The sequence below is a fragment of the Chamaea fasciata genome, unplaced genomic scaffold, assembly GCF_029207755.1.
Source record: "Chamaea fasciata isolate MVZ Bird 193981 ecotype frontalis unplaced genomic scaffold, bChaFas1.0.hap1 SCAF_1, whole genome shotgun sequence".
Taxonomy (NCBI): domain Eukaryota; kingdom Metazoa; phylum Chordata; class Aves; order Passeriformes; family Sylviidae; genus Chamaea; species Chamaea fasciata.
The window spans coordinates 57,717,536-57,741,924 of NW_027094086.1; positions in this window are offsets into that span (position 1 = coordinate 57,717,536).

Here is a 24,389-nt window from a genome sequence, read left to right on the forward strand (position 1 = left end):
TATGGGATTTGTCTATTTTTATCCATTCTTGTGAAAAAGTGACATCTTCAGCCACAAGCTTTATTGTCACGTGCATATTCGTAACATTTCAACTGCAGAGACTCACAGATTTAGTACTTACTTTAGTAGACAGCATGGCTGATCTTACATGTTACTGACCCTTTAGAAGTATGGGGTTCAAATGGAGCATCCAGCAGAGCACTGTGACAGAGGAGAGCTTTCAGCTGGTGAGCAACCTGTCTGAGAGAGAGAGATGCAGATCCCTTTCTTCTCCTTACGTTACCCAGATTTTTGTTATAAGTTTCAGCTCTTGCTTCTTGCTATTCAAAATTCAAAATGCTACAGAGGTTCAAATTTTCCATTTGAAGTGTGTGGCACTGGCGTAGAGACCACATTCCCTGAACCAAATGATTTGACAGTCACCTAAACAGTTTAATTTGTGAGATTCCTTTAGGAAAATATAAATTTCTGTTACATGCACCAATTATATTATCATAAGTTGCCTTTGTATCATCCAGTAGTGCTTACTTTATAAATATTAAAATAAAATATTTTACATAAGAACAACAAATTATAATAATATAGGACATTGTATGTAATATGGTAATTTCTAGAGCCCCATACAGTGAAATTATTTTTCATTTTAGGTTGTCACAACAGTAGCAATATATTTAAAATTTCTGCACTTCAATTTACCTGAAGAAAAAAATATCAATTTTCCTGCTGCATTTACAAAATCATGAGCAGAAGGACCATTAAATGTTTTAAGACATTAATAGAAGCATGACTTTAAATGGGTATTAATGCACAATGTAAGATAAAGCTGTGAGGCCTGTAGACATTCTGTTTGGAATCTCTGAGGACAAAATATCTTTCCCACAAACACTCCATATCTACCTTTTATCAGATCTTCAGACCTCCACAATCCTTATGGTTCTCTTCAAAGTAATTGTTTTTAAGAGAAAGGAGTCTAGTCTGACATAATTAATTAGATGTGTACTAATCAAAACAAGAAGTCACATTTGGAAAATGCTCTTTACCATTGAGTTGATAACTCTGTCCATGATAATTCTGTCCATTTTTTCTGCCTTGGCGTGCTTTTAGATAAGCTGTCATTTGTGATCAACTAATGACACCTTTTTTTTTTTTTTTTTTTTTTTTTTTTTTTTTTTTTTTTTTTTTTGTAATTTCTCTTTAAACAAATGTACCATGTCATAACATTCAGCAAAATTAAACCAGACATGATTAATCTCTAAGAGAATATAAAAATAAATCCACAATATTTAGGACACTGTAACCCAAAAAAATTCACTGATACACTATTGAGGACACAAAATACATTAACAATCCCTAAAGAACCTAATTAATAATACCTTTATATATAATACTCTCCTAGTAAACCACCAATGCCCCCCAGAAAGCCAAAACAACAAAACTGCAAAGCAAAGGAACAAAAAACCAAAACAAAACAACCCCCCCCAAAACAAACAAACAAACAAAAAAAACCAACAACAAAACCCTCCCAAACAATGCAATCTTTGGAAATATTTCCATGAAAAAGATACCATGAGTTTCAGGCTTTTCTGTATACATTCACAAACTGAAGTAAATCTGTTAACTCTGTAATTCTTCTGGAAATGAGATAAAAACAACAGTAACCTTTTTTAAACAAAATTTAATAATCAAGTGTTAATAGCTCTCTTTTTATTTTTTGCAGAGTATTGAGTAGTGTATGAACTGAACAATTAGCTAGAACCTGGGGCATCTTTTTTCCACTATTAGTTTGTAGATTCACTGACATTCTCTAAAAGTGAAAGTTTTTACTACCAGGTACAAAGAGAGATACATATTACAAAATTACAAAAATATTACGTTATTATAATTATATTTTGCATTTATGTAGACATATATAATCCAAAAGAAAATTAGTTCCTGTCTTAAATGTAATCATTCACTTTACTACTACAACTGTGGAGTAGTCAAAAATTATTAGATATGTTGATATTCCCCTGGAGGCAGCAAGTCACAGAAAGTATATGCCATTTTAACTGAATCTTTGTTTCCTGAAGAGAAACAGAAACATTTGCAGTAACATCAAAAGTTATAGGGTTTTTTTCAGCTGAGGATCCATATATTTAATGATTGCTCAGTCTTAGAAAACGACACTATCTTACTTTAGAAGTCAGAGGATATATTTTAATTTCTGTGGTCAACACTCTACAAAGCTTTTGTTGTTTCAGTGGCTCTTTCTCTGCCATTTTTTACATTTTCCAAGATACTTGCAAGAACATCAGCATAAAGAAGTGCTTCATGCTGAGAATCTGTAGTTGGATTATTTCAAATAACACTGTTATCATGCAGACCTACAATTGTAAATAATTTTCAAATAATTAAAAAAATATTTCTGCATGTACAACTTTCTGGATATAGTTTGATTTCAATAATGCTGTGTTTACCAAGCCAGGCCAAATTGCATTTCCATGCATCTTGTCAACTGTAAAGCCTTCTTTCTTGTACTGTGCTGCCACTCTTCCTTGATGAAAGGTTTCTGTCACTGTCAGTGATCCACTTTCCATCCATTCCTAACACTACTTTAGCAGTAATAATAAATTAATTTTCTGTTGGATTGGTGATTGTTCTACTTTTTCTGTGATGTATTGTATTAGACCAATAAAGCCTAGATATTGTGCCTCATGCAGATTGTATATAACACCTGAAAAACACAAGATAATTCTCATTAGAAAATGAAACAATGGCTGCATAGGAGTATTCAAGGTAATTTTCACCTGTTCTGGAAATATATTAAAAAAAGTATTATCATGCACTTAAGCAGTAGCTGAAGCAGCTTCTACACTCAGTAAAAATGTATGAATTTTAAGAGACTTTTCTTTAAAATAGTCTTCCTCTTGATGGAACATTTATCATAAAGGTAGCTCAGATAGTTGTGGGGGAATGAGAAAGTATTTTCCAGTCCAGCTGACTATTTTCTTGTCTTTAGGCAAGATCTCAGATTAAATGAAAGTGTTTTCCATCAGAACTTTAACTTAAAATTCTAATCCACATCTTCTCCAAGCTTCAAGGAACCTGCTTTTTTTCCTATTCAGTATTGTCTCAAGGCTCTGAGACCTTGAAAATCCACAGGTACCACAGAAAAGTCTGTTGATAGTTGGATTTTTCCACACAGAAGCAACCAAGTCTTAAAAAAAAATTCCAAAGAAATTGTATGATCTGTGCCTTGTCCCTTTGTCCCTGCTATAGTAGTAACTGGACCCAAAACTTGAATGTAACAAGCAGATCTTATTCAGATAGGAAATGACTGTCCCATGTGTTTTCTTTCTTGAGTGCTGTTTCCTCACAAAATATACAGACAAAAACCCAGCATTTTAGGTAATATTCCTCAAAAGGTTGGGACAAATTACATAGTTTTAAAAAAAAGATTTTTTTTGGGGGGGAGGTGTTTTTGGTTTTTGGGTTTGAGTTTTTTGGGGTTTGTTTGAATGTTGAGGTTAATTATTTTTGCATGTTGGTTACTTTGCTTGCTACATTGCTTAGACACAGATGTGTGACTTTGTCTGAAAGTGGAATTTGTTGGTTTTTCCTTGTTCCCTCGGCAGAGGAAGGATAAATGACAGTCATGAATAATATTTATACCTTGAAATGGCTAATGGTATCTGATTGGTAGCTGCAGTATCACCATTTCTGAATTTATGGATAAAATACTGAAGTTTAGTGCATTTCATTTTAAAAGATAAGAAGGTGGAACACTGGGCTTTATTATCTTCTTGCCAATAGTAATCTGAAAATCAGCTCTGAACAAATCAAATAGTCTGATCTTGCAAGTTTTATGCCTTTCCCTGCTAAATCTGTCTGCTTTCCATGAGCATGGGAGAAAGGTCATAGTGCAAATTCTCTGAATCACCTCATCCTTTGTGCCTCAATGTTGAAGAAGTTATAGAAATAACATGCTTAGATGAAACCTCCTTTACACAAAGTTGTGTTTCCTAACCTTTTTACGTGAGGGATTATCATACAGTAAGGATGATATGGTCAGGGACCATAAGCAGGAATGTCTATTTTTCTGCTGTAAGAAGAGGTGGTGCAATCCTTCTGCCATCATCTCCCATTTTTCTCCCATCATCTCCCATTTTCTCCCTAAATCTAAAAAAACTATTGCAGTAATACATTCAAAATATAGGCACTTGATATCTCTGAATACTGCAAAAAGATCAAATAAAATGTGTGTCTGGAAACAAAGCTGGTGCTGAAATTGTGCTGAAGCCTCATCCTTTGCAAGATTGCTCAAACAAACACTTCAGCAGAAACAAGTGTGATTTTTCAAGACATTTTTGTCTAGAAGCTTGATCCTAAGAAAAATTCTCCAAACAGAAGAAGGACCAAAACAGCTAGAATACTGTTTCCTTTTCTGTTTTGTAAGCTTTAAAAAAACCTCCAAAACTCAAAACAAACCTTTTAGCCACAGTCCATAGAAAAAAATAGACCACTCACAGAATTTCTTCACAGAATAGAAACTGAGCTAGATATTGCAAGCTGTGACCTAGTGGATTTCACTGTTATTAGCTTGATAACTCCTACATAAAGTAAATTTGCCCTTTTTATCTTTAGCACCATTTCACAATAATATATCATCAACCCCAGCCACCAACCAAGCCCCAGTCACTCACTCATTCTCCACCCTGTGGGGATGGGAGAGAGCACTGGAAGTACAAAAGTGAGAAAGCTCAAGAGTTGAGATAAAGACAGTTTAATAGGAAAAGCAAAAGTCACACACCAGTAAAGCAAAACTAGGAATTCATTCACCACTTCCCAGGGAGGCAGATGTACAGCTATCTCCAAGAAAGTCAGGCTCCATCACCCACAATGATTTGGGAAGAGAAAAGCTATCACTCCAAACATCCCTCTCTTCTTTCACCTTTCCCACTGTTTTTATTGCTGACCTTGATGCCCTATGGTAGGTAATGTTCCTTTGGTCATTTGGGGACAGCTGTCCTGGCTGAGCCTCTTCCCAACTCCTTGTGCACTCTCAGTCTCCTCACTGGTGGGGTCAGGTGAGGAGCAGAAAAGGCTTTATAAACTCTGCTCAGCAATAATAGAAACATCCCTGGGTCATCAACACTGTTTACAGTGCAAATCCAAAGTACAGCTCCATATCAGATAGTATCAAGAAAATCAACTCTACCCCAGCCAAAAATCAGTTCACAATGACTGCAACACCCTAAGGCTAAATTCAGACCAAATATTTCCACACTATGAATATTACTTGTGAACACTTGCACTTTTTATTTGTGTACACAGACATTTTATTTGATCTTTATGGTACCTAAAGGGAAGCAGAAAACTAATTATCCCCACTAAGTCCACCACTCATTTTTATTATTGGAGTTTTTGAATTTTTTTCTAGAAGTTCAACTTCAAAAATCTGCAGAGTGCTGTAATTACATCAAGACATGAGAAAGGCCCACACAGCAATACATTTCAGTCCAAAACCACACCTCCAGAATACTGATGAAGAGGAAAAACAAGAACAAGAAAACAAATATACCGATATTGCATACTGCTGCAAGTCCCCTTGGTGGGCTATATGATACTACTTCATGAATAAAGATGGAGTAAACTACATTTGTAGCATAATAAGAAAAGGTAATTAGTGCCATCTATTCACCACAGTTAGAATTTGACTAGAACAATTTGATTACTTTTATCACATTTTAAACTTTGAGTAAGATTTTCAGCTCTGTAATCCAGTTAGTGGTAAAGTGTGGAGAATATAAGTCAGCTTCCCAATATGATTGATGAGTATGTGCTGCACAGGAAAGGAGCTGGGAAAAAATACCGAACTCATAATATAGACACTGTCTGCTTGCTTTAAAGCAAATCTCTTCTAAATCAGGTTGAATCCTTCAGCATGACTAAAATATAAGCTTAGTATCTTCTCCAAGCAAACAGGAAATGGAAAATTATTCATAGGAAAGAGGAGCCCTTTTTTTGGTTTTAGCTTAATGCAGTGATCTTTCAAATATGCATTTATTATTTATACTTTGCTAACTCCCACATCTTGCTGAGAATTGGGCTTTACTCATGCTGGGTGTTTTACAAACACAGAAGTAATTATAGTGATAGACTATTTCAAATTTGAATATAAATCTATTGGTGAAAGGTTGAGAGATACACCCTGAGACAATGTCAGGCATAGGGATTTAAATACCTGTTTCCACTGATGGCAGAGTAGCCTTTGTACAGTGAGGAACATTAATATTAAGAGCCTGGACCAACCAGAACTCCCTACAGAGACACTTCACGAGGTTAGAGGTTCATTTGTTGCCTCTTCTGAGACCTAAAAGCCAACTCCATTCAGATCCACAAGATGACCTCCGGTAGTAATGGCAAAAGAAAGCAGACAAGCCACTTAATCTCTTTGAAGGAGGGTTGCCATTTAACTACCTGTGCACTGCACACTTGAAATCCTCAGAATTGTTAGGAAATTACTTGTTCCCGTTGATTAATGATGATCTGGGTCACATCAGGAGTGGAATGTTTTGCAGAATGAGGATTTTGTTATCATGAGCTGTGTTTATTATGCCTTCAAACTTCTCATTTTTTCTTCCTGTAAAATCAAGGTCATTTAATGTGACAGTGATGATAGTGTGAGAGCTTTAGATTGTCTCTTTCTAACCATGATTTTTCTATTGATGAAAATGTGGCAGCTTTTCCTAGATTATGAGATAACTAGTTATATTGAATTTCATTATGAATAATCATACTGTTTTCTGATATGATTTTTTTGATAAACGCTTATGTGGTGTGTATTTTTGGTCTGGTGATGCAGCTTTATGTACCAGAATACAAATTATGTTTCTTTATAAAATATTTAAGAGGCTGTGAGACTTCTCTTTTTTATATTTAATTTCCACCTACAGTGTTTTGGAGACCTCTTTATGACAAGAATTTTCTTCTTTTTTGGAAATGTTGTGCAATATGAGGATTTATATTTTTCCTGTCATTTCCCTGGTGTTCTGCAATTTTTCTTTCAAAAATATAAATCTATTTAAAAACTACTGTAAGGTCAGGGAATTGTCCAGGGTTGCAATCTAGCAAATTAAATGAGATCATTTAAATCCAGTTCTTATTTGGATCAAAATATTACCTTAACAATATTCCAAACCTGCAGTTTCAGGTTCATGTGTCTCCAGCTGCAGGGTTCCTCATTTCAATGACATATGCTTTGGTTCATCTATAGCACTGGGTGTTCAATGCACAATTGTCTGGTGATTTGATATCTTGAGGACACTCGGTATATCCATATCTACTTTGAAGAGATAGTTAAATAAATACTGCATTTATCAGTATTATTATCCACTGAACTATTTTAATGTAATTTTAAAAACAGAAAAAAGAACTACTGCTCTATTTAGTAGATGATGGTTATTTCCTTTTTGAAATAGAAATGCTGAAGCCCTGAAGATTTTAATTGACCCACCCAAAATTCCAAAGGGAATACAAAATAATTGTAGTAAAATGAAAACTCAAAACTCCTTCCTTTAACCTAACTACTTAAGACTTGATCACTTCATAATACTAAATGATTTTATCACATAATTTCTCTTCAAGATATACATATTAAAAAATAACATACATAATTTAGATGAAATGTAGGCACCTGAGCTAAACATTAGATCTCTGAAACTTCTGCACTTTTGCCTTTTAACTCTGGAGGCGTCTGATGATGTTCATTCACTGACTCGGATCTTGATTTCTTCTCTCTATTAAAAATAATTATTTTCAACAGAAGAGGACGCAAAGACTACTGTCTGATAGCACTTTCTGGAGAGAGGAACAAAGTAGCAAGAAAACTTCAACAAAAAGAGGAACTCTGTCTTTCTGGCCTGAAACATATTTCACAATAGAAGATTCCAGGTGTGGACGCTATGTGGGGAATAATAGTGCTAGATCGCCTAAGGAGGGCATCCGAACTCTGAAGAGACTGATTGTAAAATATTTTTCCTCTATATCTCTATGATCAGACTACCTATAGATATATTTTTTCCCCAGTCGAGTATTCTGGTTTTCTGTAACTCCCCAGTGAGTTTTGGAAAAGATTCAAAGGGACAGGCAGCCAAAAGTTAGGTGCAAAAGTGCAGGACAAAATTCTAGGTAGGAGTAGTTCTGTTAGTAAAGACAACTATCCCAAACTGACCTACTGCTGTGGCAGGAAATTTAATCTGTTCTAGGCTGCTGGTTGTCCTTTGGCAAGACATCAAGATTTAAAATGTTGACTGAATGTTGGACTAAAATACAAACCAGATCTCTTTTTTCTTTCTAATAAACAGGTATTTGCCAGTAAGCACAGGACAGAAACTACTGACTCTCCATGTGACCTCAGAGACATCATATTAGCCCATAGTCTTTATTCTTTTCATTATTCAGGTTTTACACTTTGCTCAAACATTAATATAGAAAAAAATGTACAGCTTTTAATGCTAAATTAATGTTTCAGATTCTCCTGAGCATTAAGGCATTGCATTGATTTTTCAAGGTATAGTTACTGCAAAAGATAAGAACATGTCAATTAGCATAATGTAAGTCAACAGAGCATGTGATATGGCAGGGTAAAGACTATAAATGAGTAATAATGTAGGGGGTCTCCAGATTGAATGAACCCCAACAGGCAGCATTCCATGTCAGACTGGTCCACAGGGCTACAGAGGGAGCAAGCATTATCATGGATCATGGGAGAACATGTTGTGTCCATGCTACTAGTGCCATTGGCTGCAGTTGGATTAACTCTGAAAGCTGTGCAAGATGTGTATGTTTGGTGTGTGTTATGGAACACATTGTAGAAATTTGTGTGAGAGGTGATGTGATGTGTCGTGCTTTAACCCCAGCCAGCAGCCAAGCCCCACGCAGCTCCTCACTCACTCCCCCACCAGCAGGATCAGGGAGAGAATGGTAAAGGTGGAAGATAAAAAACTTGTCGGTTGAGATAAAGACTGAGTAACTGGGAAAGCAAAATCCACACACACAAACCAATCAAAACAAGGAAATTATTCACATCTTTCCATGGGCAGGCAGTTGTTCAGCCATCTCCAGCAGAGCACAGCCCCATCACACATAATGGTTATTTGGGAAGACAAACACCACCACTCCAAACATCCCCCTTTCCTCCCTCTTCTCCCCATTTTATACAAAAATCATGCTGCCACATTGTCTGGAATATCAGTCAGTTCGTGTCTGCTCCCAACCTACTATACACCTCCACCTTTCTTGCCAGTCTGGCCATAAAAACAGCAGAAAAGCCCTTGGCTCTGTGTAAGACCCACTCAGCAACAAGAAAAATGTCTCTATCAACCGATGCTCAGCACAAATCTAAAACACAGCCCCTTACTAGTCACTGAGAAGAAAATTAACTCTATCTCAGCTGATTGCACCACATGATGTTACCTCCCACTATAATTTCACTGGGATCACTCTGGAAAAACTCTTTTCCATTGATCTCTCCACATACTTCAAATAATAATATCAATAACTGACAGTGTAGAGCATAGCAACAAAAATTATCTGAGAGGTGGAAACACTTCTTGCTGTCAGAGACCACAAAATGTCAATCATTCAATCTTCTCATTCTTTTTTCTTTTTTTTTAGGGGAAAAGGATGCAGTACACCTCAGAGTGCCATGTAGTGAGCAAGCAGTATGCTGCAGGTACTGGGCACATGCCCAGGTTACCTAGTTCTATGGAGATAATAGGAATGTCTTGAGTAGAAATTTCTCATTGCCACAGCTACATGGCACTCTTGTGCATTCTGTAGATTCTGTAGATATATGCATTATGAACTGGAATTACAGTTAAGATAGAAATACAGTGTATCTGCTGAAGAGAATAGTACTCACTACTATTTTTTATTATTCAGTTGCTTCACTGGGAGATGTGTCAGTCTCCCCTTTGATAAGCAGATGTAAGTAAAGTACATTCTATAAAATCTGCTTGAACAAGTTGCCAAGAAAAACTGGTGGACATTATATTTCCAGAGGTTTTCAAATGTAGACTAGTTTCTTTCTAAAGGATGCAATTAGTCAGCCGAAAGTATTTTGGAGTAGCTGCAATACAACAAGACAATATCAAATTGAAATAAGTAAAGCTCTTCACATAAAATTTATGTGCCTCTGAAATTATCTTGAGAAGCACAACAACTCCTGGCTCTATTACAATCTTGCTTGGTAGAAAAATAGCCCTTACATTTCCTTCTGTTCAACACACCTAAGCAATGAGCATTTACTGTTGTCACTGTTGCCTGTATATCAGCCTCATTAACACTATTTCATGGACAAGGCATTTCTCCCACCTTTTTGGGCTATACATAGGAACAAGAAAAATGCTTTGGAAGTAAGATTAGAAAGGAAAATGTTATGGTAGCTCTTGAGAAATAGAATGGTCATATATTATGTAAGATATTTCTGAAATAGAGAAGTTATAATGAGAAACGTGGGAACACATGAAAGCAGGAAAAGAAATGTAGAGTTGAAGATAAAGTTGTCCACCATGAATACAGAGAAAAAGGAAAACTACTAACAATTTTTGAGACAACTTTGGGGATATACCTGAAAGATGAGACATGGTCAGGTTAAGAAATATAGTTAAGAATTTTTAAAATTCTCTCTACTTTTACTAGAGATTTCTGTCTGTATTTAGTATTGTGTAAAGTCTCACATAGAAGTGTATATAGCCTATCTGTGGAGGCCCAGAAAAGCTGACTTTAATTGCACCTAGGCCACACTATTATTTGAGAAATTCTCATTAGTCTTTGACCTTCACGATCTGCACCTGCACTAAGCCCTTCTCCACCTTGTCAGGGCTGTCACATTATCATGTTAGGGTATTTGATCAGAAAAGGTTGGTATTATAGTTCCAAATCCTATATGGTTTTTTGTCATAGCTGATATCTTTTCTTCATGAAGAGAAAGGTTTTCTGGTGATTAATATCCAGGAATAAGTGCTTGCTTCTCTCAAAACTTCTTCTTGTTAATCTTTGTCCATTGTTTCAAATCACCATGTCCATGACATCAGTGTGTACAGGACACATGTACTATGTATCAAAGGGTGCAAACTTTAATTAACATTCTTTAATCAGCCTCACTGGGTTTAATATGTTTTGATTATTAATAAAATTAGAGAAATGCTGTAACTTGTCCCGTATTTCTAGGAAGCTGCAGCTGAAACAAACAATACCACTGCAGATCAAAAGACTTGAAATTTGCCTTTAGGATTTACACAGACTACTCATTTTGTTTAGACTGAGGTCATATGTGTGATTGAGTATTCATTGGCACAATAGAAAAATCCTGGTATGCCACACAGCCTTTTTTTGTTCTTTCACAAACTCACAGAATAGCTGAGGTAAGAAGGGACCTCTGAAGGTCTTCTGGTCCAAAATCCCTGCCCAAGGGAGGAGTTTGTTCAAAATTTTTGTGAAAGTGTGAAGTAGAAAGATTTCTGCAAGACCTATTTGATAGAAATAATGTATAGTTTACAAAGAAAGAGGATAATTGAAAAGCAGATGGCATTTATACATGGGACACAGACATTCGTTAGCCTATAGGCCAGCAGCCAGTGTGAAACACAGGTAAAAGAGAAGTGGCACAAATTTTGGGGAAGATGTTGTACATGATGCAAAGAGTAATGGATAAATTAATCAATTGTAACAAGACACAATTTTAAAAAGATAAAAAAAAATTATTTACGTCATGCCACTGAGATCTTTCACCTGTATTTTACAGAGATATTCATACCATAACCTCACTTCTGACAAAACATCAAGGTAAGTCTCAATTGCTGCTGAGGTGGGAGTTTCTCCCACTTCTTTTCTCTACCAAAAGAAGAATCAGAATTACCAGTTAGAGAGAATTCATCCCTCTAAGTGTTCAAGACACAAATCTTCACCACACAGGCAGAAATGAGATTACCTCAGTCCTGATTGAATATTTTAATCAACCTGAGTTGATTAAAGCTGAAAGATCAGATAGCAACTTCTTACACTCCCTTCCTACTAACTTCAATCATTCAGTGCATTAGTTTAAACACTTTGTATCATTATGCACAGGATATCCTAAGAATGCTACACAGGATTCAGGTGTTACTTATTTGTATAAGTATGGGGGATGCTTCTATCTCCGACAATGATGCGTGTCACCTCACTGACCCATTTCTGAGAGAGGCCTTGGGCAGACCGCAAGGAAAGTGCAAAAGCCCACGAGAAGAAAATGATGATATTTTTCCTCCAGTGAGCAATGACTTGTAAGTGTCACGTTTTCTGAGCCAGAGGTGCTAGAGTTGTCCTCATCACCCTTTGCTGAAAGTCAAGTGCATAAGCCTCCTTTGTATTTAGCAAAATAAATTGCAAAGGGTTTAAAGTGTTCCAAATATTTCATCACAGGATACAAGTGAAGTTATCTTTGCTCTTGTTGTAAATTTGGACATGGGAATAAAATTAAATTGGTTTCTATTATATTTAAAACAAAGACAATAACACCACAGAAATTAAAATGTGGGGTTTTGTTTTTGTTTTTTTTTAATTTCATAATGGTTGTTTCTACGCAACATTAGAAAAAAATAAAAATGTTTCCTAGCTATTTCAAGGTACTCAAGCTTTCCTTTTCTTCAAAAACTTTAAAACACCCTAACACTTTGTCAGAGTCTGTCCAAGGATGTGATATGCCTCACAACTGTCTCCAATGATTGAGAACTGAGACCCCAGACTCTGAAAGGAGCCCCTGGCCTGGCTGAGATGAAATGCTTGTCAAGCCTTGGAGGACTGGCATGCAGTCCCATGAGAACAGAACACAAGAACAACGGCACAAAGGACCAAGCCCAGGCCACCTGTCCAAACCGGTCTGTCCGTGACGAAGGTACGGTTTGCAGCTTGTTCTTGAGCATTCAACCTTTAAACAGGTGGTTCCTGCTTTGGCTCTGTGCCCCTCGCTTCGGTTACCTATAAAAACCCTGGAGACTCCCGCTCACTTTTGTGATCACCCCACTGGAGAAGATCGCTTCTACAGGCATCTTCATGCCTCGAGGACTCACCCCTCCACGTTGGTAGCTATAATCCCCTTCCCCTCTTTCTCTCTCTTTCTCACTATTCTTTATTTCTCTGCCCACTATCGCATTCGTTGGCACTAAATAAAGGTGCGTTTTTGATTGAGTAAACGGAGTTGTCCCCCGCTGTGTCTTTTGCGCCTTCAGATCCTTAAAACAAACCATCAGGTTCCCTGCGTATATTTGCGGACCCTGACACACTTTCTCTGGAATAGATGTGATTAATATGACTAGTCACATATGTTTCCAATTATATAGAAGGAGTTATATAGGGAGACAAGTCAAGACTGCTCTAAAAATCAAACACGGCATTACCAAAGCAGTCTGTAAAGGTGAGAAGTATTATTGCCTAAGTGGCTCAAATGCTTTAAATAAAACAGGCCTTCCCTTTTACTCAGTTCCTCATATTCTTTTTTTGCATGTATTTTTGTACAATCATCGAATAGGAGACATGAATGATAGAAGAGTTAATGTATGAATAAGAAATAGCTGAGGTCTTCTGCCCTTGTAAAAATCCAAACACAACAGCAAGAAACCCTACAGTGCACTCAGCCAAATTCATAGATGAAACTAGAATTCTTTCCTCTGACCCTAATGTTTAAATTATTATTCAGCATAGATAAATCAGCCCAGCAGGACTATTTAGAACCAGGTCTTTCTTGGAAGCTATTTCATCTCATCCCATCTCATCAGCATTAAAGTTTCATGTCTGGGAAAAGAAAATATATAAATATGACCAATAGTTTTCAAGCATAATGGTGATGGTACACATCTTTGGTACATATGTTTAGCTTCAGAAACCAAAAGAAAACTTACAAGTTTTGAAGACTTCCTAAATATATTCTGTTACTCTACTGAGGGAATGCTTAACCTTATTTTCTTTCATACTCTCAAAAGCCATTTGACCATATAAAGGCAAATAAAATCTGCCTGTGCTCTGGTTTGAACATGCCTCACATGACTGTACATGTCATGTGAAACAAGATCAATAATCCCCATAATTAACGGTTAGATTTCATGGCAAAAATCTCCGTAGTGTATCTGAAATAATTCCAATTGAATCTCTTGTGGTGAAGATTCTTTCTAGAGAAAAAAATACTTCTGGCTTTCTGGGGTTTCATGGGGCAACCAAGTGTTGGGGAGGTTACTTTCCTTGTTTTATTTGGTGTTTATGACAAAGAGTAAATTCATCAATCTCAGGCAATCCAACTCTTTTAACTTTTAGTTTTTGCTTTATCTTTGTGTTGAGGTGAGGGTATTTTTGGTTTTATTTTTATTTTGGTTTATTTGAGGTTTGGTTGGGGGTTTTTTTGTTTGCTTTTGTTTTGGTTTTTTGGTTTTTTTTGGTTGTTGGTTGGTTTGTGGGGTTTTTTTTGGTTTTGGTTTTTGTTTTTGTATAGTCACCACCAGTTAATACTAGTGGCATGTCTCTAATCTGTATTGAGAATATATTTAAAATCCGCTCCAGGCATGTTAAAGATTCCTAACTGTGGTTTAAAAAATTCCCACTCTTTCACATTGCCCAGATCTCTATAAAGAGTGTGCCATGTTACTGTGTCAGCCCACTATTTCTGGTAACAGATACCATATTAAGTAAGCAAATAAATGAATAAATAGGCATACTAGTTTGAAATCAAACCAGTTGGAGATCGTAAGTCAGAATTATAATTTTATAGGGAAAAAATTAAAAAGAGATAAATAAATGCAGTAGTACAAGAACACTGACAAAGTCAGAATACAACGTGACACCCTGTGGTGGTAGCAGTCCAAGAAGAGTGGTTTCGTTGAAGTAGTGATCCTGTAGAAATAATGGGTCTGAACATCCAGCAGTAGCTCTTGTCCTCTGGGAGTCTAGTAGGTAAGCGCTGCTCTGGTGTTCAGAGTCTCAGCTTATATCCAGGCTGGAATGCTTGGTTCCTCCCTCTGGGCGGAGCATCTCACAATGGGATGGTGAGTCATGTGATAAGGCCTGATGGGCCCATTAACAGGAGACAGTCCAGGAGGGGGTTATCTGTGAGTCACGTAGCAAGGTGCTGATGGGCCCATTAAGAGAAGATAATCCAGAGTGGAGGAGGCAGGGAGCACTCCCTACTTGGTTTCAGCAGTTCATGAAGATGGTGATAGAATATACTTCAACCCAGGACAATAGGCAAGGACATGTATACTCCAAAAACCCCAGCAACTTAAGGCCATCCCCTTATGGTTCTCAGTATTTCAACTGATCATTTCCACACAGAAGTATTTCCCTATTTTCCCATTTGTTCATTCAAAAGGATTCAGTTAGGCAAATACTGGACTCAAGTATTTCCTTGTCTATTTAAAATGAAGGAATTTAAATATTATCACAAAAACCTCACACTACATTCATAACTTATTAGAATTTAAATCATAATTTTAGATTAAGGTTGTTGATGAATGCTAAAAAAACCAAACCCTGTATATCACTCCTTGTATTTACTTGAAATTGGCCTGAAAATTTCCTTGAATTAATTGATAAAAATCTAGTTTTTCTTAATTTCATACAAAAGGGAATAGTACACTTATACTGGTTTTATCCAATACAGAGCAATTTCAATTACTTTTATTTTTTAGTTATAAGCAGTGATTGCCAAATGTTTGTGGAAAATATAGTTGTCTATTTGATTTACAAAGACAAATTATTGCCTTAATTTCTCTGCTTTTCAAAAAATGACTTATTTGCTGCCTCTCTGTCTGTAAGACAGAGAGCGTCAATAATATTATTTTGTAAAAGAAATACACAGATATATATTTCTGTGTGATAAATTAATAAGTTGAATGTGTTGGAATTGTGTGTTAAAATCAAAAAGATGTGACCGAAACTTTCTCAACTCTTACTCACTACTTCATGACAGGTACCAGCTACCTCCAGTAAAGACTGGAATTTTGTTATACGACATAAACATCTTTAATTATACAAGGGAATCAAATAAAAGTAAATCCTCAAGGGAAAACTCCAGTGTAATCTAAAGATAATCTAATTACAAAGTAAAGTAAGTTTTTAAAAATGAAGTATTTTGATATTAAAAAATAATTAAGGAGCAAGAAAACTGCTCTCATCTCTGAGGAGACAAATTTATTGATGAAATTAACAGAATGAGCCTATGTTCATGTAAAAAAAGAAAAAGGATGAAAATATGTAACTAGATACATAAACTCCTAGATATAGAAATAGAATAATTTCGGATTATTGGTATTTCATTTTGATTCTTATTTGTCTTCTTTAAGTAAAAAGAGTGTATAGAATATGCATGCAAATATATTTGCTCATCTTCCTCCACCACAGTCTAACAAAGGATTCCTGCACAATTTTTTTCTGCATTAAGTGGAGAAACAGATGGTCATTTGAAGTCAGAGAAACCGGGTTGTTATTCACACCTGCTTCATAAAAGTTCAACCCTCCTAACACTGCCATATAGCATACAGATTAAATTCCAAACAAAAAATTACTCCTAGAACAGGAGCCAAACCCAGACCAAAACCGGTTTTCTTGTCTCCTGAGTCTGAACTCTCTTCCTGCCCTGGGTTCCTTGCAAGCAAATCCCCCTCTTAATCTGAGTGGAATCATGTAGACCTTAAGTGACATTAGTAGAGGTATCACTACAAATAATTCATTTACCTTATATCACTGCTCAAATACACAAGTCAAATATTTGATTGTAACTTTAGAATGCACTTCCTAGACCCTGTATATTATTTTTTCTGTAACTAGTAAGGTTATGTATCAGAAATTTTCCATTAATTATTTGTTTTGACCATATAAAGCTAATGGTTTCTTTCAGGTCCGCTTTGTAGCAAAGGCCCCCCAGTCCTTGTTGGTTTGAATTAGGCAAGTAGTAGCTCCAAACTTTTGAGAGTCCTTCATCTGACATTACTTAAGCATAGGATTTAGTATTTAATCATCAATTATTTGTGATTTAGATCAAACACTAGAGTTCACAGAGTCCCAGGGTCCAGGAGAAGGGTGTAGGAGCCATCAGTGCACCATTCAGTAACACATCTGAAACTATTCCCTATGCAAATGATGTGTGACCAATGCAATTGCACCAGCAGCATTTCCTGTTGCTGTGGTCAAAGGACAAGGACAGCTGCACAGCTTCTAGGTCTATAAAGCAACAGAAAAAGAAACAAAAGTACCTTCATGGCTATCACATCTTTTAACAACATGCAGTAACTGTAACTTACATTTTACAATTTTAATAAACTAATTGACACCTCTGGCTATTAGAATTTCTCCAAAATAATGATTTGCTTTAGATTGGCTTTTGAAAGTCTTGATAGACACACTTTTCATTACAAGATTCAGAAAAATACAAAAAAAAAAAAAAAAAAAAAGGGGGAAACTTGTGGCTATTTTTGCATTTTCTGATATTCTGCATTAAAAAAATGTTTTAGTATAACACATATTCTGTTTAATCCCCTGTTCTCATCACTGATTTGCTTCAAGATTCTGGGAAGAGTTTTATACACTCTACTGTGTTTTAATGTATGCATATATTGACAATAAAGATTTTTTAGGATGGAGTTTCCTATGTACATCCCATTCTGATGGGCATTGTGGCTAGCAGTAGGTTTAGAGTTACGAAGTAATATCTCCTTTTCTGTGACGGCTACAAATGTGCTGGAAATTACTTGACATCTTGTATTACCACAAATAAAACATGGCTTTCTATTGTACAGAATACAACAGGTACTAGAATCAAAATCTTTTACTCATAATTTTTTTCTTTACTCCTGCACAATGTTTTGCTAATCTGTCTAATATCCACTTCCATGAGGATGCTTTTAGCTAGATTTTTATACCATAAAAACATAAACCCAATGGCATCTCTGTAGCATAATGCAACCTTCATACAAATTTCAAACTGTTTGAGAGATTAATATTTAAGATCATTGGATTAAATGGTCCGTGTGAAAACTGAAAGGTTAAGATTTCCAATTTTGAACTTTTGTCAAATAAAAAGTTCTGAGTAGAGTTAAAAAAAGAAAAAGGTTATTTGCTTTGCAAAACCTTGATCTGAAAACTACATTAGAGGTTAATCATATTCAAAATGAATTCACCAGCAGGCCTCCCTCAAAGTCTAAAAGAGGGAGAAAGAGGACTACAGGTTTAAAACAAAAGTGTGTTTGCTTTGAATTTTCTGAATAATTTCTACTTAAGGAAGAGGCACTTAAAGGAATAGAGTGAAGTTAAAGGGAAAAAAATAAAATAAAAAGGCAGTTCAATCACAAAAAAAAGCTATCATCATTAGGAAAAAACTCATTGAATTAATGACAAATCAATGAAGCCAAATTTGACTCAGAAAACATGAAAATTTCAGCTTCTGGTCAAAGCATTACAGTGTTTCCAAACAAAAATCTACTTTGATATTCTTCTATCTCACTGTGCTGTCAAGAGATTCAGCTACTTGAAGATTCTCAGTTTCTTTTTAGTTGTAAGTAGCAACCAATAAACCAAACAATTGTAGTAGTCAAACTACTCAATACCTGAGCATCTAATCTCTTGCCATTTTAAAACTAAACAGTGGAGAAGAATATCATAATCTTGAAAATTTCCACTTTTCTGAGCAGAAGTTTCTAGTTTTTTCTTGTCACCCTTCCACCTCCCGCTCCTTCTCCCCTAACTGTCTCTCCTTCCCCCCTTCTGTAGACCTATATTTGCTATAAACCCTTCTCTTATATATTCTCTTCCTCAGTCTGATGAAAGTCTTGTATTATTACCCTGTTAATGCTCTGAGTCATGTTTTACCTCCCCAGATGGAGTCCCTACCCAAATTTTCTAAGACCCAAAGTCTTACAAAATTTGACTATTGTATCTCTGATAAATGCAATTATTCATAATAGTGCTAGTGTTAAATGGAAAACTCATAATGCTGCACTTACTGCCAGAAACTTTCCAGAAATTTCCCAGAAGGTCATTTACATATACAGAAAGTATCCATATTTGACTCAAAATGGGGTCCCTGATTTACAGTGATGGAATACCTCCCAGAAACTTTATCTTTATTTGAGAAATGCTGTTATCCACAATACTGTAACCTATCCACAGTACCGTAACCTATCCACACTACTGTAACCCAATAAAACTATGTATCTTCTTCTACCTTTCAAAATGCATAATAGCCCTGTCTCCATACTCCATGTGTTTCTCCACTTGAATGGCAGAACTTCAATACTAAAAGACTCCAAATCTGCAGAAACTACATTAGACTGGGGCAGCAGAGGCAAACATGAACTGAGGCCAGTAATGGACTCCATTTAGAATTTCACAATAAAAGCCTCTGCCTTCCTGCTACTGTAAAATTCTTAAATTCAGAGATTTAATGCAGAGCAGTAAAGGTGCCAAAATCCCTATAAATGTTTATGTCAATAAAAAAGTCATAATTAAATTATATCACAGCCTAGATATTAGGAAAATTGACGTTTCTGAAATTGGAACACTGAATTTATCTAATTATATCTTCAATACATAGCCTCAGAGTTTCAAAGTACTGCTGTACTCCATTCCACTATTTCAGGACTCGCCACACTGAAAATGGGACAATAAAGCGAGTGAAGTCTTGATAAATCTAACTCAGTTAATGTGAAATCTGTGTTAAAAAAGGAGAAGTGATAATCCATTATTTTCTTAGTAAATTTACCATATGCTTTCAGTAACTGCGTGTATATATATACACACACACACACATATACATGTATATTCAATAAAGGATCAAGAGCTAATCTGATTGTCTGATTATTTTTAAGGGTTGCTTTCTAAAGTAAGGGAGTAGCTGTTAGTATACAAAGAAACAAACAAAACCCCACCCTACACCATTTTCCTGCTTGAAGCCAGGTACAAGAGCTAAAACAACTGAACAGAAAGCAGGGTAATGTGGGGGCTGTGGTGGGTTACAAAACTTATGCCTGATGTAGATTTTTTACTCTGAAGCAGCTGCTTTCTGGCACACGTAGTAGATGAGAATTCTAGTCATTTGATCTCCACGATCTCATTACAAATGGTAACTTTGGATTTAAAAAAAAATAAAAATTAAGGTTTTCCCATTACTGAAATTCTTATTTGACCTTAGAAGAAAATTCACACTACATTTTTAATGTGACACCTCTTTTAGAAAATTTCAGGCTACAAAAAATAGATTATACCAGTGAGGTACTCAGGAAACTGTCTAAACCACAAGAATAGTAGTTTGTATAAACCAGATTAAATCCATCTGTCTGAAAATTTTCCTCTTTTCTTGACTTTCATTGTACAAGTAGTCAAAATAACCTTGCCAAATAAAACCGCCTGTCAAGTATCATTACAGACATAATCGTACCAAATTAATTTCTTCTTGGTGTCCTTTCTTTTGGGTACTGTTTTCAAAAAATTAATTCTATGATTTAAACCAAACAAACAAACAAAACCCCCAGCATTTTCTATCTGTCTTAAAATAAAGGAGCTATAATTTTCAAGAGTTACAGAAGCACTTGCTGCAGTGCAATTCTTGAAAAAGGAAAATGGCAGAGGCCATACCACTTGTCATTCATTAAAAAAAATCAGGATTATGCTGTAAGAAATTCTTTTCAATTATGATTTTGTAGAACAGAGGTTGCCATGAGAGAGTTTCATTCAGTGAGAAAGATCCAAGACAGATACGACACCTCTAAACAAAAGGCATCTACTATGTGATAAGCAAACTAAATTAATGTCACCTATTGTCATTCCAGGGGCTGTATTGGGATCTAAAAGACAATTAAGTGACAATCATTTTAAATTTGTAGTTGTTCTATTCTTTAATGTCTCCTTAAACTAATGTTTTTCAAAGTTATTAATCTTTAGATAAAAACTCCAACAAGCACTTGATTTGAACTAATATTATAACCGAGGGAATTTAATCAGAGAGAACCCATCAAGCATAGAAGCCTAAATGGCATTGAAACTTATTCAGATACCTGTGGTATTGTCTGTTTCTGGTGCTATGTTAAATAAATTGAGAGAAAAAAATCATGATACTGGTTAATAGGCATGTATTTAGTAGACACCAAAGTGAAAATCTGGGGACTTCTGGCTGAAGTAACTTAAAGGCTTCTCTGTACTGTCTTCATAGAGATAAAACATAAAATCAAAATACTATTAAATGATCCAGTCCAACATTTGCAAATGTCTTGGATGCAACAGAGAAATTCCAGGAAATGGAAAACAGCCAAAGTCAACTCAGTTGGGATACTTTGTGTACATTTTCATTATGAATCACAAGAAGTAATCCTCAAAGCCATGCTAAGTGGGCTCTGGAAGTTGTCCACCGTACCTAAACTGTGATTTGCCAACAACATTCCCCGTTAGCCTATGAGTCAGCCAAAAAGTGGTAAAACTAAGACTATGAACTCTTATAATAAAATTGATTTTTTTTCCCCGTGAAGTAAAAGAAAAAAGGTCGTACAGAGTACATTAAAATATTCTTATGGGCCATCTCTCTTTACTACCCAAAATAAAAGTTTTCAGCCAGTGGAAGATTTTTATCATCATTAAAAATCATAATGACACTTAGGAAATTATTTCTGCATCATCTGGAAAGCTAATCACTTTTTTTCTGTCTTTTACTTTGGTCAGCATTCCTAATCTTCATGTTTTCAAGGGCCATTATCTTGTATCAAGCATCGTATGTTGAAGACCAGTTGTGGCAACATTGCTTTTAGACTAATTCCTAATGCATGTTTATCACTTGTAAAATGACTACATGTATGCAAAAAAAAGAGCCTGTAAGAGAGGAAACATTTCTGGGGATATGAAGAGCAGGAGAAGTTTATCACTGAGCCTATGTGTGGTTTCAGGACTTCTTTCCACTTTTGCATATTGTCAAACTGATCCATTTCAACAAAGTCTGCCTCTGTGTCTGGAGAGTTGAGGACTGTGCTCTGGTGAATCCATTTCCACACACATACTTTCACCATTGAATATTGTATTTTAAAGCAGGCTAAGAGAGAGGCAAGGAAGTTATGGGCTGAACTGCAGTTCCACTGAGTGGTTGTGCTAACAACAGAAGACTCTGGCTTATATGATTATATATATATACATCTATACATATAAATGAGTGTGCACATATATATATGTGTATGTGTTTGTGCACATACATATATCTATATATTTAGCTGAAGATCTTGCACTGAAAAAATTATGATAATTTTTTTAAGAAGCACATGTTCTGTCTGCAGCTGAATAGAGAAATCTGAAAATGATGTTATGATGTGCAGCAGTACCGCATTTTGTCTAATTTGTTCTTTCTCCAGTCATGAGTCCTGAACATCAGAAGAAAAAAAAAAAAAACAAAACCAAATTAATTGGGCAAATCTTCTTATTACTTTTACAATGCATTTCAGCAGGACGTTTTTTAAATTAAATTGAATTATTTTGCCTATTGTAAAATAACTAGAGACAGTTTGTGAGGTTTAGAAAAAACCCTGCAAAACGTGAAAACCTCCCTTATATGTGCCACCATCCTGAATGTTTTTTCCATGTTTTCACTTGGAAAATTTTTTTGTTTAAATTCATTTTTGTGTTTTAGGTTTATTTCAGTGTTAGGTTTGCTTTTCTTCCCACCATTGACATGTCTCCTCTCAAAAACATTACTAAACCTGCCATGTGTCACAAATCAAGATGGAAAATATTTTCTATATCTATCTGTGTAATTACCTAATACAATTATATAGTTAATCATTGCACAGGTAAATAATACTTAAAAAACCCAAAACCAAACCAAATCAACCAAAAAAAAAAAAAAAAAAGTGAATTAAAAAAAACAAATGTTGAGGTGATTTTAGTGCGACTGAGATATCCTATGCTAGAACTTAAATTAACCTATGCAAATGTTTAGATTTCATGGCAAAAATCCTCAGTAGTGTATCTGAAATACTTCCAGTGGAACATGGAAGTAGTTAAAAAGATAATATTATTAAAATTTCAAAGAGAATTTAAAATTTTATTCTACTTTGAAAAAATCTAAAAGGTTTCTGTGATTCTATTTTGGGAACAAAATAATACATTCAGGGTGGGGGTGAAGGGGCCAGTTCCTGGTGATTGTTTGGGGTTTTTTTCCTATTGTGAATATTTTCCCAGGTATGAAATTGGGAAAAATAAGAATGAAAGAACAATTTGGGAATTCATAGAGCTAGATTCTGACTGAGGTGTGCTAGGGAAGATGCTGGGATTTAGGGTGGGGGTTTTTGTTTGTTGGTTTTATTTGGTGGTGGTGGTGGATTTAAACTTTTAGCTCTTACAGTAAATGTAGATTGTTACTGGGAATATTAGATTTTAACTGCTCTTGGCAATAACATCTTTTCTCAAAACAAAGCAAAAAACTTATTTTACATTGCTAATACTATATGCAAACCAAAAAATCCCTGAGAATTAGCACCAGAAGTAATAAAATAAAAATCACGTTTTGATTTGCTTAAAAGGTTTCCAGTCAAGATGGTCTTACCAGTTACCTTTCAAGGGGTCTGCTCTCAATTATTTACTGTATTTTAAGCTAAGACATAAAGAACAAATCATCTTAGTACGTTTTTTTCCCCATAGTATTAGTTCACAGTATCAAGACTTGCAAGACCAAGACTTACACATGAAACAAATAGTTAAAAATAAAAACTCAGAGCTCAGAGAAGTGTATTTATTTAACTGCTTCATTCTGTATTGTGTTTATTTCAATGACTTGCATGAATTATTCAGTATGCTTTAGGGTAGCCTAGAGAAAATGTTTTCTTTTAAGAGGCTTAGTTCTCACACATTCTTTTAAGTGAGTTAGATGGCAACAAAGTTTTAGAAACTATATCTATAAATATGGAATGACTTAAAAAAAAAAAAAACTCGTTCAAAAGTAAGCAATACTGTATTAATATGAAACAACAATCAGAACTCTTGACCTAACTCTTTCTTTTTTTAATTGTCTCAGCAGAATTCACTTCAGTCAAAGATGATTTTCATGTCTAAAACCAATTTCTACTGAAAGATTGAGGGAGCACTGCTGGTGAGTATAATACAGAAAAATTGTTTCAATTTATGCCAAACATTGTATTGGCCAACAAAACTCTACAGCAGTAAGCAACCTCCATAAAAACACATTGAATTTCACCTTGGCATACAATTGATATTTGTATCCCTTTTTTCCAGGAAAAGAAAAAAATAGCCAAGAATTTTAAGTGTTGCCCAAAAACACTAGCAGTTAAAACTGTAATTGAGTGTACAAAAAAAAGTCAGACCATTTTACCATGCTTCTTAAGCATCTTCAATTTTTT